Source organism: Neltuma alba, unplaced genomic scaffold, assembly GCF_004799145.2.
Source record: "Neltuma alba isolate B1F8T4 unplaced genomic scaffold, ASM479914v2 tig00011748_pilon, whole genome shotgun sequence".
Classification (NCBI taxonomy): Eukaryota; Viridiplantae; Streptophyta; class Magnoliopsida; order Fabales; family Fabaceae; genus Neltuma; species Neltuma alba.
Window position 1 is genome coordinate 44850 of NW_021636376.1, and position 16307 is coordinate 61156.

The 16307-nt window shown below is 33.6% G+C and overlaps 1 pseudogene; it reads left to right on the forward strand.

The window, feature by feature from the left end:
• The first annotated feature begins 1479 nt into the window (after nucleotides 1-1479).
• LOC114717532 (beta-glucuronosyltransferase GlcAT14A-like) lies at nucleotides 1480-7106 on the forward strand (annotated as a pseudogene).
• The last annotated feature ends 9201 nt before the right edge of the window (nucleotides 7107-16307 follow it).

A 16307-nucleotide genomic window follows, 5' to 3' on the forward strand; every position in this document is an offset into this window, starting at 1 on the left:
TCTTTAATGTATTCAGGAAAAAATTAATGTTAGACTTTGAATTGAGTAGTCTCGGTTCATGAAATTCATCAAAACATAAATGACAATTACATCTTACTAATATACTTTTCGTCATAAAGAATAATGTATCAGTAAAACATAAAATAGAAAAATTATTGTAAATATGATAATAAATCATAACTTTAATTTCGCATAAATATTATTAGTCTTCATTATTCTACTAATACAACAGTCTTAGTTAATACGAGATCAATAAGTCAACCTTCAAAGATTGCCCTGTGGTCATCTTACATTCAACTCCCAACGGTCCCTTACCCAACTACTACCCCTGGCAGTTTTTGTAATTTTGATTTGATTGCCACTCAATTCATAAACTTTGACTTGTTACAACTTGTAGTTAAACTATTTATGATATTAACCTCTAGGTTTTCTTTAAAAAAATAACTTAAGTTCTTGTGATTTTAGTTTTTAAAATATTAGGACTAATATTTTAAATGATTAAAATTGAGTAACTAAAATTTAATTGAATTCAAATTATAAAGATTGAGTTGTATTTGGTTAAACTAACGTGTCTCAAAAGTTTTCATTTAAAAGTGTTAGGCAATAGAAAGTTTTTATGAATGTAAATCTGCTCAAAAAAATTTAAAATAATATCAATGGTATCTCTTATGGCTGAAAATGTTAACAAATATAACTATTTTAATGATAAAAAATAAAATTTTTACGATTTTTAACTTCGTAAATAAATTTTAAAAAAAAGATAAAAATTTTAGAATAAATTTTAATGTTTTGCTCATCCCAACACGTCTCTCTTTATCTCTTATTCTTTTGATCTTATCTACCTCGTGTTCCTGTTCGTGGCTTCCTTCAATTTTCATCCGCCGTCAAATATTCTATGATTCTTTTTATTTATTATTACCCTTAGGCATCAAATATATATTTATCTGTTCATTTTTCAATTTTGACCTCAAAAAAATAATAGAAGGAGATAATGAAGAAGAACATGACAATTAGACAATATACAAATATTGCCAACGAAGACAATATAAATATATTTATTTATTTATTTTTGTGAGACCGGGAAAGATTCCATAAAAAAAAATATAGTCTTTTTCAATCCAAAAAAATAGCCTCTCTTGGCCAATAAAAAAAAAATTGCCTCGCAAACGATCTACGTCATCCCACGCTCTACAAAGGAGCGTGCAGAGCACTCTTCCATCTATGGATACCAAACGTGGGGCCAAATCTCCAAAACGCAGCCGAGAGTAGGCATTAGGTAGGTGTTTCTACGTGCCATCATGGCGCGTGGGAGAGTAGCAGCCCGATTCATGACTCAGTCGCACGGAAAGTATATACTGATTCACTGTTCCTTATTTTCATTGCTGAAATTTTCTTTTGCTATTTTTTTTAAAAATTAAACATGAAGAATTCTTACCTCAATCAATCAATTTTTGAATTAATTAACAGAAAGGACGATTCAAATCATGAAACCATTCATGTTTTCTCTTAAAAGAGAAAGAGAGAGTGCTTCTGTCCGTGATCTCCATCTTCTTCCGTAACCCCCCGCAACAAATCTCCACTGTTGAAAACCCTAGCCCCCACCCCCCACATCACATCACAGTTTTCTAAAGATTTGAGCACAGAGATAGTGTGAAACAGATATTCGAAGGGGAAATTTTGTTGGGTTTTCCAGTCTCCGATAATTAATTATTTCCTTTTGGCCCCCCTCATTGATGTTTGTTTTCTAATTTTCAAAGTTTGAAAGGGCACAAGCAAAATCTTCAATGACCCGCTTACCAAAACAATCTCGGAACCTAAGTTTTATGCGAACCCAGTTCTGAAGATTTCAGAAGAAGCCATATGCCCATCAACATCTTCAAAAACCAGGGTCATTGTTGTTGTTAATGTTACTACTATTACTATAATGGGAGCTGAGAAGAAATGGCTTTTCACGCTGTTTACGGCGGCATTTCTCTCCCTCATCTTACTGTTGCGCTCTTCTATATCCACCTTCAGCTCCGCTAAGCCGTTTCCTTCTCTGGTTCAGCACGGTGCTCACTACCCCCCGGCTTTTGCTTACTTCATTTCAGGTGGTCACCAAGATAAAGACAGGATCTTCAGGTTGTTGCTGGCAGTTTATCACCCAAGGAATCGGTATCTTCTGCATTTGGGGCGGGATGCGAAGGATGAAGAAAGGCGCGGGTTGATTGCGTCAGTTAGGTCAGTCCCTGCGATTCGCGCTTTTGGGAACGTAGATGTGGTGGGGAAGTCTGATTGGGCTACCTACTTGGGCTCCACCAATATTGCTATTACCCTGCGAGCTGCGGCGGTTATGTTGAAATTGGATCGTGGGTGGAACTGGTTCATCACTTTGAGTGCTCGTGATTATCCCCTCATCACCCAGGATGGTATGCTGATTCGGTAATCTGTGCTTGTGTTTTTTTTTTTTTTTCCTTTTCTTTTCTTTCTTGATTTGTTCTCTGTACCTCGTTTTTATTCCTAGATTCACTGAATTTTGATATAGGTTCAGCTCTTTCGGACCTTAGAATATCGTATTAAATGAAAACTTAGTTTCTCTAGATTTAGCATCAATGCAGAAGAGCCTGGTCACAGACGCCTGTGTTCTCATTTGGTTTTTGGCTTTTTCCAAGTTTCGGGGAAAACATTCTCATAGCTGCTGAGTTTCTTTTTTGGATTTTGCTAAGGAAATTGTACCATTCTGTTTAAGTAATGTTAGATTTAGCATCAATGCATAAGAGTTTGGTTACAGATGCCTGTCTTCTCATTTGGTTTTTGGCTTTTCCAAGTTTCAGGAAAAATGTTCTCGTAACCGCTGAGTCTCTTTTTTTAATTTTCCTAAGAGAATTGTACCATTCTATTCTAGTAATATTAGATGTCTTAATTTATATTTCTTAGGGTCCTAATTCTAGTTCCAAGTTGAGATTGAGTTTCTCCATTCCGTGCCTCTTCTTTTTTTTTGTTTTTTTTGGTAGTCTAATGTTATTCTTGTTTTCTCCACAATATTCTAGCCTGCAGCCTGGGATCTTGCAATTTTGATAGTTAGAGAAGCCGATGGGAATAGAAGAGAAAAGAAGTGTTTATCGTCATAGAAGGAAGGAACTATTTAGACAATATCTTGAATGGTCTTGTTAATTAGTTATATATATATGTCATGTTTTGCTGACTGCAATGTACAAACCTCTTGAGAGTTAGCTGCGATTACCCTCTCACATTTGAAAGTTTAAAATTAATGTCCTTGAGCTTCTTTATTTTAACCATAGACCCTTTGCTGTTATTTTCTGTTGTCTTGATAACAGATATTGTCATGTCGGATTAATGAAGAGCCCATGGCATTTAATATGGAATAAAAATAAGAATCTTTTGACACACCGTCAAGGAGGCTCAAGATTTTTTTTTTTTTTCCCCATTCATCGTCGGTTTTGCAGTAGCAGCACCCTTCCCCATTTTCAATTTCAAACGAAAAGTCACATCACACTCTACAAATAGAACTGATAGCAAAAGTGGAATCATCCTTGCTTGTTTTTCTTCTTGAAAAACAATACCACTTGCTAAAATTCCTTAACAAATGAAATGAAACCTACAAAAATACTTTCCTCACGAAGAAGCATACCCAGAATAATTCTCCTTGTACATAGATCAATTTTTCAATTAACGACTGAAACTAAAGTTGTTGTGCAAGAAGAACAAGTAGATACAACCCACAATTGCTTATGACTTGGATTTTGCCTGCACAGATTTCCACCATGCGCTGAAACCTGAAATTTTAAGTGTTGCTGCTGATTTTTTTTTTTCTTTTGGTGGGGGGGGGGGATCTATAGTTAGCCTGATGTATAGGGGGGGGGTCTATAGTTAGCCTGATGTAGGGGGGGGCGGAAGGCCACTTGACTTGTTTAACTGTCTTGTTCCTTCAGCAAGGTTAGTGGGAAATTTTAGGTTTGGTATTCGTGGGTGTGATACCTGCAAAATGCATTTCGCTTTGGTCTTCACAGGTTAGAAAGGATTAAAATATGCTAAGAACAATTGGAAGAGCTGCTTGATTTGTGTTTGTATTTTGCTGAAGACTACCCAGGCTGCTGGTACAATCAGAAGATCATAAATGGTTAAACAAGATTTTGACCCTTTGTTCAAACCATTTAAAAATATTAATTTTTTCCATGTCCGATGCCATATGGCTTTCAATAATCTGGCATGGCAATTTCCGTTACTAAGGTAACCAAAACTAACAGTAGCGAGTCTGTGCTGTGGTTAAAATATAACAGCTCAAGGAGGTTTAATTTTAAACTTTCAAATGATAAGGGGTTATCTGTAACTGACTCAGTTTAGTGGTGTTTTAAATGTTTTTAGCCTTTATTTTTAGAACTATTGAAGATGTTTGTTCTTTATAGGTGCACAAGTATATAACTAAAATAAGAAGTATCAGCCAAGATCTTCGTATGAACATGGAAGCATTGAGATAATATCCTGATTAATCTTGTTAACTGATTATGTCATACCTGTGCACAACTGTGGACGAAACCCTTCTCTGTTGTAGACTCAATCGTAGAGAATGGTAATAGGGCTTGAAGTGATCATTACTATCTGTTACCTATTGTAAAATTAAACTTTGATACCTGAGAGGATTAGATTGAGAAAAACAGTGCATCATGTTCTGTGGTATATAATTGAAGATACCTGTCAAGATATATATAAATTCTAATCCGTAATGGCACGTTGAGTTTTTTGCCATTTTCATCATATAGACCTAACTTAAAGTGAAGGTTAAGCTGAATGGTAAGTATGGACTGAACCCTTTGAGGCAATTCTGTTTGATTAGGCTTAGAAATAGTGTTGGATTATGGTCCAACCCTTGGTTATGAACGAAACGAGTGTGTTTCTTCTTGAGTCTGGAATGGATCTTTCATAGAGGGAGCTGCCCATGTTTTTGGGCTATGTCATGAGAATCGCTGAAAAGAAGCATCTGGTTTTTCCAACGGATTAACTATCCGAAGTCCAAGTATGAAGGAATGTGTTCTTAGGAGCAAAAGAAACGACATTATTCTTATTGATATTCTGATATTATCAAAACTGGATGCCTGCTTAGAGATTCTCCCAGCTCTTTCCTCCATACAAGGGATCACTGAACTAAAAAGGTTGTTGAAGCCTGGTTCTTGTTACGAGTGGAAGAATTTGGGGAATCTTATGCATTTTTAGTCCATTTGTACTGTAATCTACTAGCTATGTAAATTGCGATACTTGGTACCGCACATCAGTCCAAAGTTGACTGCACCTACTTGTGTGCAATGATCATGTTTAGAAAACCGTTGCAGTTGTGTTTATTAATTGAATCCAACGAAGCAGCCGAGGTTGGTTTTCCACTGGGGAGAAGCGGCCTAAATACTCCTATGAGTATGTATAACTACCAACTCTATCATAGTGCTACCAACATTTTCAAATCAATTTTTTCCCCTTTGAGGGTGGTGGGGTGGGTGTGCTTCCTTGTGGATCTTTAAAGAGGTTGGAAAGTTATGAGTATGAGACTTTTTCATTTATTTTTTCTGGTTTGGTGAGGATGTCTTGGCCTCTCTCTGTTCTCGCTTCTCGTCAACATCTTTTCCTTCTAAAACATTTTAGAATTTGTTTAGATATACCCAAACCACCTTCACTCATCATACTATCATAAGACTTTTTTTTTTTGGGGGGGGGGGGAGATGAGATTCATTCCGAGAGTAAGGTCTTCATGAGAATGAGATAAATTTTCTCACGGCTAAGACAATCATGGTCCCATTTATTTAATAATGATATTTGTGCATATATAAGGGCCTTCAAATTGTGATATGTATTTTCTTTGAATATTTCATTGTACACAGTCACACACAGATGTACATGATGATAAGAGCAACAATTTTATCACTCAATTTTTGTGTCAGTACTTGGTATAGATGGTATTTGTTGTACTTTAATGAATTTGATTGAGTTCAGCTCATTTATTAACGAGCTGAGTTTTATGACAAATTTTAGCTTGAATTAATATTGAGCTTAATGTATTTTCGTTGAGCACATTTGCTGCGCATACTGTTACCGAGCTCACCCACATCAGCCTTATTTCATTCATTATGATTCATTTAGGGCCTGGATAGTTTTCTTCATATAATCATTGTGATGTTTCACTTATTTAAAGTTTGAAGTTACTGATGCATGCTGGTTAATTTGTATCAGATCTTTCCCATGTTTTCTCCTCTGTTAGAAGAGACCTCAACTTCATTGATCACACTGGTGATCTTGGATGGAAAGAGTAATGAAAATTTCTCCTAATTTTTGCCTCTATTATGTTGCATTTACTTGTGTTCTGGATTGTATATTTGAATAGTTATATACCCTTGCAGAGGTGACAGATTTCAGCCAATTGTTGTTGACCCAAGTATATATTTAGCCAGAAGAAGTCAAGTTTTCCAAGCTACGGAGAAGCGGCCAACACCTGATGCATTCAAACTCTTCACAGGCAACTTTCTTTCCTCATTTCTGTTCGTGCAGCACAAATTATGGGTAGTGTTTGTATGTGTAATGCTTTTCTTATCTTGCAGGCTCACCGTGGGTTATCCTGAGTAGATCATTTATGGAGTTCTGCATTTTCGGCTGGGATAACTTACCTAGAACACTTTTGATGTATTTTACTAATGTTAAGTTATCCCAAGAAGGTTACTTCCATTCTGTTGTTTGCAATGCACCGGAATTTAAGAACACAACAGTCAATGCTGACCTACGGTACATGATCTGGGACAACCCTCCAAAGATGGAGCCACACTTCCTTAATTCCTCTGTTTATAATCAAATGGCACAAGTGGAGCTGCTTTTGCAAGGCAGTTCGAAGTTAATGAACCTGTGCTAGACCTTATCGATGAAAAGATCCTTCGGCGTGGGCGTAATAATGCTGTACCTGGAGCATGGTGCTCCGGACGTAAGTCCTGGTGGATGGATCCTTGCTCCCAGTGGGGTGATGTCAATATCCTCAAGCCAGGTCCACAAGCTAAGAAGCTCGAAGAAACTCTTTCAAATCTTCTTGATGACTGGAGCTCACACAACAATCAGTGCCAATGAAGAAACACATACGAATAGGAACAATTTTAGAGGCCGTGCATTATCTTGCACCCTCAATGATCACCGGCCGGTTAAAATTCTCAGTTTGCTACGCACATATATATATTCTTTGGTCACACAAGTGTAATATAATTTTTTTGTAAAAGCAGTTCATGGGCGGAAGGGACTCCTCTCATAGCAGTTTTTGCAAATGGTTGTTCATAACTGGGAAGAGTTGGGGAAGTAGAAGGGAAAATGGTGTTGAGTTTTTGAGCTGTATTTTTTTTTGGAGGAAGGTAATATTTGAGATGGATCCTCCAACACGTACTATGATCAATAGGAAGATGTTTCAGTCTGTTGTATGTTCTGATTTGTCTCATTTCCATAGCGATTCTGAGCGATTAGAGCAGATAGTTCATTCTTTCAAGATATGATTGTAATATTGTGTCCTTTTCGCTCTGAAAATCCATGTTCCTTCAAGTAAGCATCTTATGCTTGATTACAGCAGTGCCCAGGATTCTCCCTCGACGTGTTTTCACCAATTCACACTTTACTTATTCAAATTTACGAGAATTACTCAAAATTTATTGGGGCTCCACTTGAGTTATTACTGTGCATATAAAGAAGCGGAGAAATTAAGGGTTTTGGTATGAAAAGAATTATAGGTTTCTTATTGATCGAGGTTTCTTGTAACAAATTCAAAACTCATTATAGGTTACCTCACTTCTAAGAATATCTTGATGAGGCCGCCCATACATCAGTATTGGGCATGAGGGTTGGACGCGCACTGATATTGGCCCAACTCCAGTTTTGAGAGTGAGACTCCTCTATAATGGATGCTTTCTTGGAATTTCAGTGAAAAAAATACGGATTCAACAATAGAGACCGAGAATCTCTTGTTACTCACATGGGCTACCTCTGATGCAAAATGGGGCCAACTACGGTTAGATTTAATAGAAAGGAGCTAGTTTTTTACAATATGGTGAATTAAAGTTTGAATTCTTACTAGAAAAAGTGTCTATGTTTATAGTATTTGATAATATTTCAATATAACTGCCTTTAATAAAAGAATACATATACTTAGTCGAAATTACAAAATGGGGGGAGAGAGGGAGAGTTTAATATGTACGCAGTAATTGGAAATTCAAACATACATTAAAAATATGCTGCAAAGTAGAATAAATGCCAGATTCTGGTCAAAAATAAATAAATAAATGCCAGATAATTTCGCGGTTTTGACATTTGAGAGTCTCAGGCTTTGAAAAGTGGTTTTTTTTTTTTTAAAAAAAAAAAAGACCTGTGGTCTTTAGTTTCTGGGTACCCATAAAGACGTTATCATCTCATTAACAAATTTCAGTTGGCCTGGAAACTATGTTTTTATGCAATTTCAAGAAATCTAAACCCCATCATTTAATGAAGATAAACAGAGAAGTGTATTTGTAGGTTCATTCTCGGTTTTCCTAACTCATTATTATTAAACAAAATTCCAGCCAAAACCAATATGAAAACAAGTGACCAGAATACTTTCATTATAACCTCAGTAAGTAACCGAGAAGGAAGACAATGAACATGTATACATACACATATGTTCATCCAAACAAAAATGTATATGTTTATATATATAATAATATATATAAAAACAGAAAAAATGAAACACAGAAAAACACATGACAGGGAAAAACCATCGCTTTGATACCACTGTTATATTAGATAGCATATATCTTAGAATTGGAGGATGTAAGCTTCAGCCCACATAAAAAAGCAGTCATTTTTTGGATATCTTGCCTATGGTATACTACTTTTGGTTTTTATTATTTATCAACTGTATGAAGGGATTTTTGAAACGTTCTACTCTAAAACATTGAACTTAGCTCCGCATATAATCTCAGTATCTATTATTGCAATAGTAAAAGTAACAAATCAGAAATTTTCTCTTTAAACAAGAACCATGATAGAAAAGGAAACAACTTACACACCAGTCCATCATGATTATCAAAGAGGTACCTATTATCAATTAACAGTAAGCAATCAAATAAGTTCTAAGGAAGGGGGTGCTGCCCTTCAACATAGTGTAGAAGAGGGACACCGCCCCTTTGGCAATTACTTATCACTACCTTAACCATGTTAGGAAGGGATGCTGCCTATCTAACATGGTTATAAAAAGAACTACAAGCACTTGATAGACATAGTTACATCATAATCAATATTCATAAAAGGGTCTTGGGCTGCTATCTTAAGGAGAAATTTCACTTATTAAATGAATTGGTTCACATTCTTTAGGATCCACAAATAAATGAAAAAGAGGCAAGTTCACTGGTCTCTAGCCTATTAATCAAGTACAGTCCAATTCAGCAACGACAGAATCATAATAAATGCAATTCCTCAAATTAAATAGATGAACAGAAACAAATCAAAGTGTCCTACTTAGCAACTAATAGTAAGTCAAAGCATAACAATTAATGAAGGCTAACTATTGATGCGAGTAGCCTCATGCCTTCAGAACTATTCCTATTATACCTCCTTTACTGCTCTCACCTAAAAAGTGATAAAAGTAATTGGGTGAAACAAAACATCTAAATAACTCAATTCTTATTTGCCTTACCTGCCGACACCACCTATGAGGTGAAGGGTAAAACTCGTAATTCAAGCAGATGATTAGATCAACAGTTTAGTGTATTTATTACAGTAATAGAGCTATAATCATAACAATTCAAGGTAAAGCAAAACAAACAATTATATCAATAATGCAATTTCACATTTTCTTTTATTACTAGTTTCAACCTTATCTCCTATTTATTCCTGTCGACATGACCCATAGGTTGATTGCTACCCACCGATGTGATGGGAACCGGCCAAAATCAGCAAAGCACACAGGGGCATGGGTTCCTCTAGTAAGACATGCTACCCAGGTATGAACCATCAGCGTGTTGTAAGCTTAGGGGATGCTAACCATGTAAAAGAAAATAGTCAATCACAGAGCGTCATATAGTGACCGTGCCACATGGTCACAAATATCATTTATCTATCACAAGCCCCCTCTCGTATTAACAATTAATTAATCAATATTAGTCACCATTCAAACAGTCTAAGCAACTACTTCCTAGCACGACAGTTCTCAAACTATTAACAAATCAACCTGTTAATCTAATAAAGGCTAAACCACTTAAGTTACACCATAAGGTTTCCTAAACCAACAGTTGTCCCACCACGACAATTTTCATAGAAGTTAATTATCCAATATATCCACAACTAACTAAATTTTCATTTTGAGATTTTGGGAAAAAAAAAAAACCTCACTAGGAAGAGAGTTACCTAGTACTCCAACAAGTACTTTCGTAAAAACAAAATTAGACTTCACAACCGGATGAGTCCCCACCGGGAATCAAATCTAGCAGCTGTGGAAGGAAATATTGGACGAGTGGACAACTTGACTACTAGGCTTGAGTGCTTAAATACACTTTTCAAGAGTAATAAAAATTAAACTAACTTATGTTATCTCATCTTATTATGCTTATATAAAAAAAAAAAAAACTATCCTCTTTGATATAAATTAATATCCAGAAAAATAGGAGATATCTCAAATTGATTAGATTCTCTTAAATATTATATAACTCATATATATATATATATATATATATATATCACACCTAAATTTGTACTTTACCCCTTTTTTATTTTACATCTATAATATTTAGTGTTATCTTGCCTTCTAAATATGCCCAGCTATAATTAATTATTTGTAAATATCACTTTTTACTTAATTTACTTTACACACCCAAACAAGCAATTTATTTAATACTCTATAATAAATCTTAATAGATCGCACTTAATTCCTTTATTCATCGTTATCGTATCCCTATGAGTATACAATTAAATCTTATGACCATAAGGGCACGAGCGACACTCTAAGTCGGTTCTTTTTATTTGTTTTTTGTACCAATTTTAATGTTCATTTTCAGTTCTACTCCTATTAATTATAGTCAAAGTGAAGAAAGAGGGAATGGATGAAAAAATATATATTAGTATTTAATATTCTTCTTTATAAGGATAAGAATAAAAGATTCATCTATTTAATACTCTAATTGGTATATGTTAGAAATTCCTAAAAAAATAATAAGGACCAGAATAGTACAACAAAAAAACAGCCTGACGGAAGCGGGAGAGAGAGAATTGCAGAGGGAGAGAAGAACATATTAGTGGTTAATAATTTCATGGTGTGGGAGTTGTATTCACCTCACGTGTGCTGGTTTTTAAAAAAAAAAAATGTACGCAACCCGACCATCCCCTTCCTTTCAAACAAATAGGGCATATTACCTTCGTAGACCCAAGCTTTTACTTAATTAATTAATAAGCCACACCAATCAAAATGGGCTTGGGCCAATACTGACACTAACCATTTGATGGGTAGAAATAGTGGTTGGGGATTCAATACTTTTTTTTAAGTTTATTTTATTATTTACACTTCACAAATGAAAAATTCGCTTTGAGAAAGATACCTTTTATTTGAGTTTGAATAATGTTGGAATTTATATTAATTGTTACTATCAAATGTCAAATAATTATATTAAAAAAAAAAGTGAGAGAGATTGATGGATGCCTTCAATCAATGTGTCTACTGCCTAGTTCATACGGCCAAAGCGATAGAAACCACTTTGTGAATTCACTCTGTAAAGTCAAAGGCAGACACATTGATAATGGAGAACACTAACATGTAGCTCCCCAAAATTTGAATGATTGTCATCCTCACTAATATTTTTGAACCATCTTTGGACCCATTTTATTTACTTTGACAGTGATCTTGTTCCCTACAAATCTGAGCTATTCTTCCTACAAACTAATATTATTAGTTACTCTTCATTTTCCTATTTAAGTGTTTTTTCCCCCTCAATTGCGCATAGGTTCTGTAGGAGGCTTGTTTTAGATATTGCCTTTTTCCAACGAGATTTTGTACTCTCATTTGTCATGTTGTGAGGGAGGGACTAACATCTTTTCTCATGCACGAATCCTATTGGTCATATTTAAGAGGTCTTAATGAGAGAAGTTTAAAGCATACTCCTTTGGTATTATTTGCAAGGCAAAGAGAGAAGGTTTTTTTTAGTTTTATTTATAAGTCACCTTATTAAATTTTTAGTATGAATATACTATTTTGTCCCTCATTTATTATAGTGTGGATGATTATTTTTTAAAGATGCATACATTAAACAAGGATAAAGTTAAAAAATTGTTATATTTTAAAGAAAAATTAATAAAATTTAAAGTTTTTCTTTATCTATATAAAATATGCTGAAAATACCTTATAAATAGTACCAAGGGGTATGCGTTGAGGTTGGTGATCATGACAATAGAATTTAATAAAATAAAATAAGGACTATAGATAAAAGAGCTTTGCAGTAATCTTGACAAGTTCAATTGTTCATTATGATTCTTCCTTCCTTTATAGGATCCGATTAAGGTCAATTAATTAATGATTAAGGTTTGTTCCCACCACAACTTCAGTTCTTAACTACAAGTCTACAACCTCAGGTTCACCATCAACTTGACTATATAAAAATCAGAGACATCCATTGTTGGAATTCGGATATGTTAGTCCAAACAATTTAATGAAGCTGTTGTTGGCTGAATTAAATAATACTAAATTAATAAGTAATTAATTTAATATCAGTTAAACCAGTTTGCCTGAATAAATGATCATATATGGATTGATCATATCCAAATCCTAGATATTTTATTTAATTAAATATTGTAACTAGCTGGATGATGTTCATAAGATCATCCACTTATCCAATATGCCCAAAACGCGAACAAGATATGGGATATTTTCTCTCATAAATATTCCAGGAAAGGATTAACACTGAAAATACCCGTGATGGTAACCCTATTAATAAATCCAATTAATAGTGATACTTTAGAAAACAAATTATAAATTTTTAGATAAAGTAAATTGAAGTAATATATTTAGGATCAAAACGAACTCCTCTAGCTACTACTCCCTTCTATCCTATTTATAAGTTTTAAATTTGGAGAGATGTATGATTTATTTTATAAGTTTCAGTTTATGTTTGTCTCAACATTTATTATATTTTTCCTGATTTTGTCTTTAATTATTTATTCTCTTCTCTTTGTCACACACTTTGACTACATTTCTCTATCCAATTCTTTCTTCTTCTTTTTTCCCTCATTTATTATAGGGGCGTACTTACCTATTTATTTTTTTAACTAATTTTTTTGTTATACGTAAATTAATTTATTATGAAATCTTTTTTCCCAACACATATATATATTGAAGCATTCTAAGATTCCGTACAAATTCTCCTCTAGTGTTTGTCAGCATCTCGTTAAGCTTCTTCCTATGAAACTGAGAACTACTGGTCAGAAGCACAGTGAAACAAATAATGTATTAATCTTAAGTTTAGATTTATTATTTCTCAATCAAGACTTATCATTCCTAGATAAATTATTATCATTTTTAATTAATTTACATGTTATTTCAGGTTATGTATAAAAAAAATTTATTAATCTCAAATTTAGACTTGTCATTTCAGATAAATTATTGTCACGAGCTAGAACCAGAGCAAAGAAGTTAACTTATATATATATTTTTCATTATAATGTTAAGAAATTATTGGTGGCCCAATGGTCATCAAATAACCATAGGGTGATGGGATCAAATTCCGTCCCACTATTTTTCTCAAATAATTTCTGAATGAAAAAACAAGTAGCTGCCAAAAAAAAAAAATCATGTCCGCAGCCACCATGTTAGTGCCCGGTGTGGCAGTGGCAGCCGGCGTCTGACAAGGGATTAAAGTTTTTAAAATTAAAAAAAAATAAATGGATATTTTTGTCATTTCACTTAAATTTTAAATTTTCAATTTTGATTTACTTTCCTTCCTGTCATTTTCAATTCTTAACTTCTTGAATTGGGATTTCACAATTTCATATATCCTTTTTTGTCATTTTCCCTTCATTTTATAAGTTTCAATTTGGTTTGTATGAATATTTATTGTATTTTTTCTGATGTTATTCTTAATGATTTATTTTCTCTCATTTGTCACACTCTCTCACTACATTTCTCTATACAATTTTTCATTCTTTTTCTCATTTATTATATGGGTATTTTTGGAAAAAAATATTTTTTTATCCATTTATCGCGTTTAACTAATTTTTTGTTATACATAAATTAATTTATTATGAAATCCTTTTTCGCAACACAGATATTGAAGCATCGTAAGATTCCGTACAATTTCTTCTCTAGTGTTTGTCATGCCGTTAAGCTTCTTCGTATGAAACTGAGAACTATTTGTGAGAAGCACGGTGAAACAAATGATGAAAAAGAGATAATTGATTGATGTCGAAACCCTAACAACGATCAAGTGCCACGACCTAGCTAGTTCCTTTCACATAATAGAAACCAGTAGTGGAATATGTGTGTGTATATATATATATATATAATTCATTATATTGTACAGTCACACGCATAAACACGCACATTAATAATGGAGAATGGCAACTACCAAAGTGGAACCATGAATTTGAATGAAAGATTAATGTCACGCTCCTTTCTTTCACTATTAGTATTACTTCTTTCTTGAATCATCTTGGGACCCCTCTTATTGATCTTGACAATGATCTTGTTCCCTATAAGGATATTCTTCTACAACCCTCTATGTGTTTTTCTAACTAGTGACCATGATTCTCCTACTTTATTTTATGCCTTAGCTTTTAGCATTATATTGTGCAAATGAAGGAAACGTGGTCGTCTCACTTTTAGGGCTAATAACCACATTGGCCTAAGACGTCTTGTTTTGCATCATAATTAATTTTATATAAGCTCGTATGACCAAACTTTCAAAAAGAGATGAGAGTAAAATCGAAACTGTTGATTTCTTTTTCTCAGTAGTAAAATTTGAATCCCACGTGTTTTTAGGTTATTTGTCACTTCTTGTCAATTGGATCAATTTTGGTCGATCAAAGTTTATAGGCTGATTTGACTTTGTTGATATTATTTTGAAAATTCAGGATCTAAGTAGGTTTATATATTGGAATTGAAGTGCCCTACTGATGGAATAAACTTCAATTATGTGAAACCATGAAAATTTTGATTATGAAATAAACTGAAATAAATTTATATGTTTTACATCAAAAAAATTTTTAACTTGAAAAGTATGATTGTCATAAAATTAATGTATAGATACTAAATAATATTCCTAATTTATGAGAGGCCAAATCACAAATTACCTATCACGCAGACATTTATATATAAATCACGCATAATCTAACAAAGCATTTACTAAAACAAAAACACGAAGGATTGCTATTTTTAATTTTTTCAAAAATTCAACAATGTCGTTTTAGATACAGCAAGAAGGGAATATATATATATATATATATATATATATATATAGTCCAATCTAGTTGACTCCATCCAAAACTCTTAATTGAATTAGATAAGAAGTGATTTACCAGTTCACTGATCTGACCAGCCAACTCAAGCTAGGTTTTGTACTGAGGTCACCGCCCAATACCACGTGGCTTAAAACTAAAACACTTAATGCGAAACATTTCTTCTAGCTGGAATGCTCGAGATGAGATTGATAATAAAAGCAGACAAACATGTTCTTGCTCCTCATCATGAGCTTCAAGCACAAAATGGTACGTGTATGTGTACCAAAATAGATTAATATTTAATATTTTATGATGATGAGTTAAAATAATTTCATCCATTCAGTAATGAATTTCACAACAATTTTACTTCTGATATGATTTGATGATATTAAATATTAGAAAATTATACAAGATAATGTTGAAACTTCACATATCGCATGGGCCCAATGTGATTATTTCATGCATATGATTTATGAATTTTATATATGTCATTCTTATCTCCCCACATTATCGTCTATATATCCAGAACCAACATTATTATTAAAGTGAAGAAAATCGTGAGAAATACAGCCAAACAAATAATATTGGTTTATAGAAACCCAATGAAGAAGTGCCATGAATTAATGCACGTAGGTTATGTTTTGTGGCTTATTTACTCCATACAAATTAAACCAGGAATGGTATAGTCACACGCATACCCATTAATAATGGAGGGAATAGCACCAAGTAGCAACCATATGTGGACTTGAATTTCATATATTAATACTTTCATACTGGACCCATCTTCTTTCTGCTTTGACAATACGCTTTGTTCCCCAAAAATCTTAGATATTTTTCTTCAAATTAATACT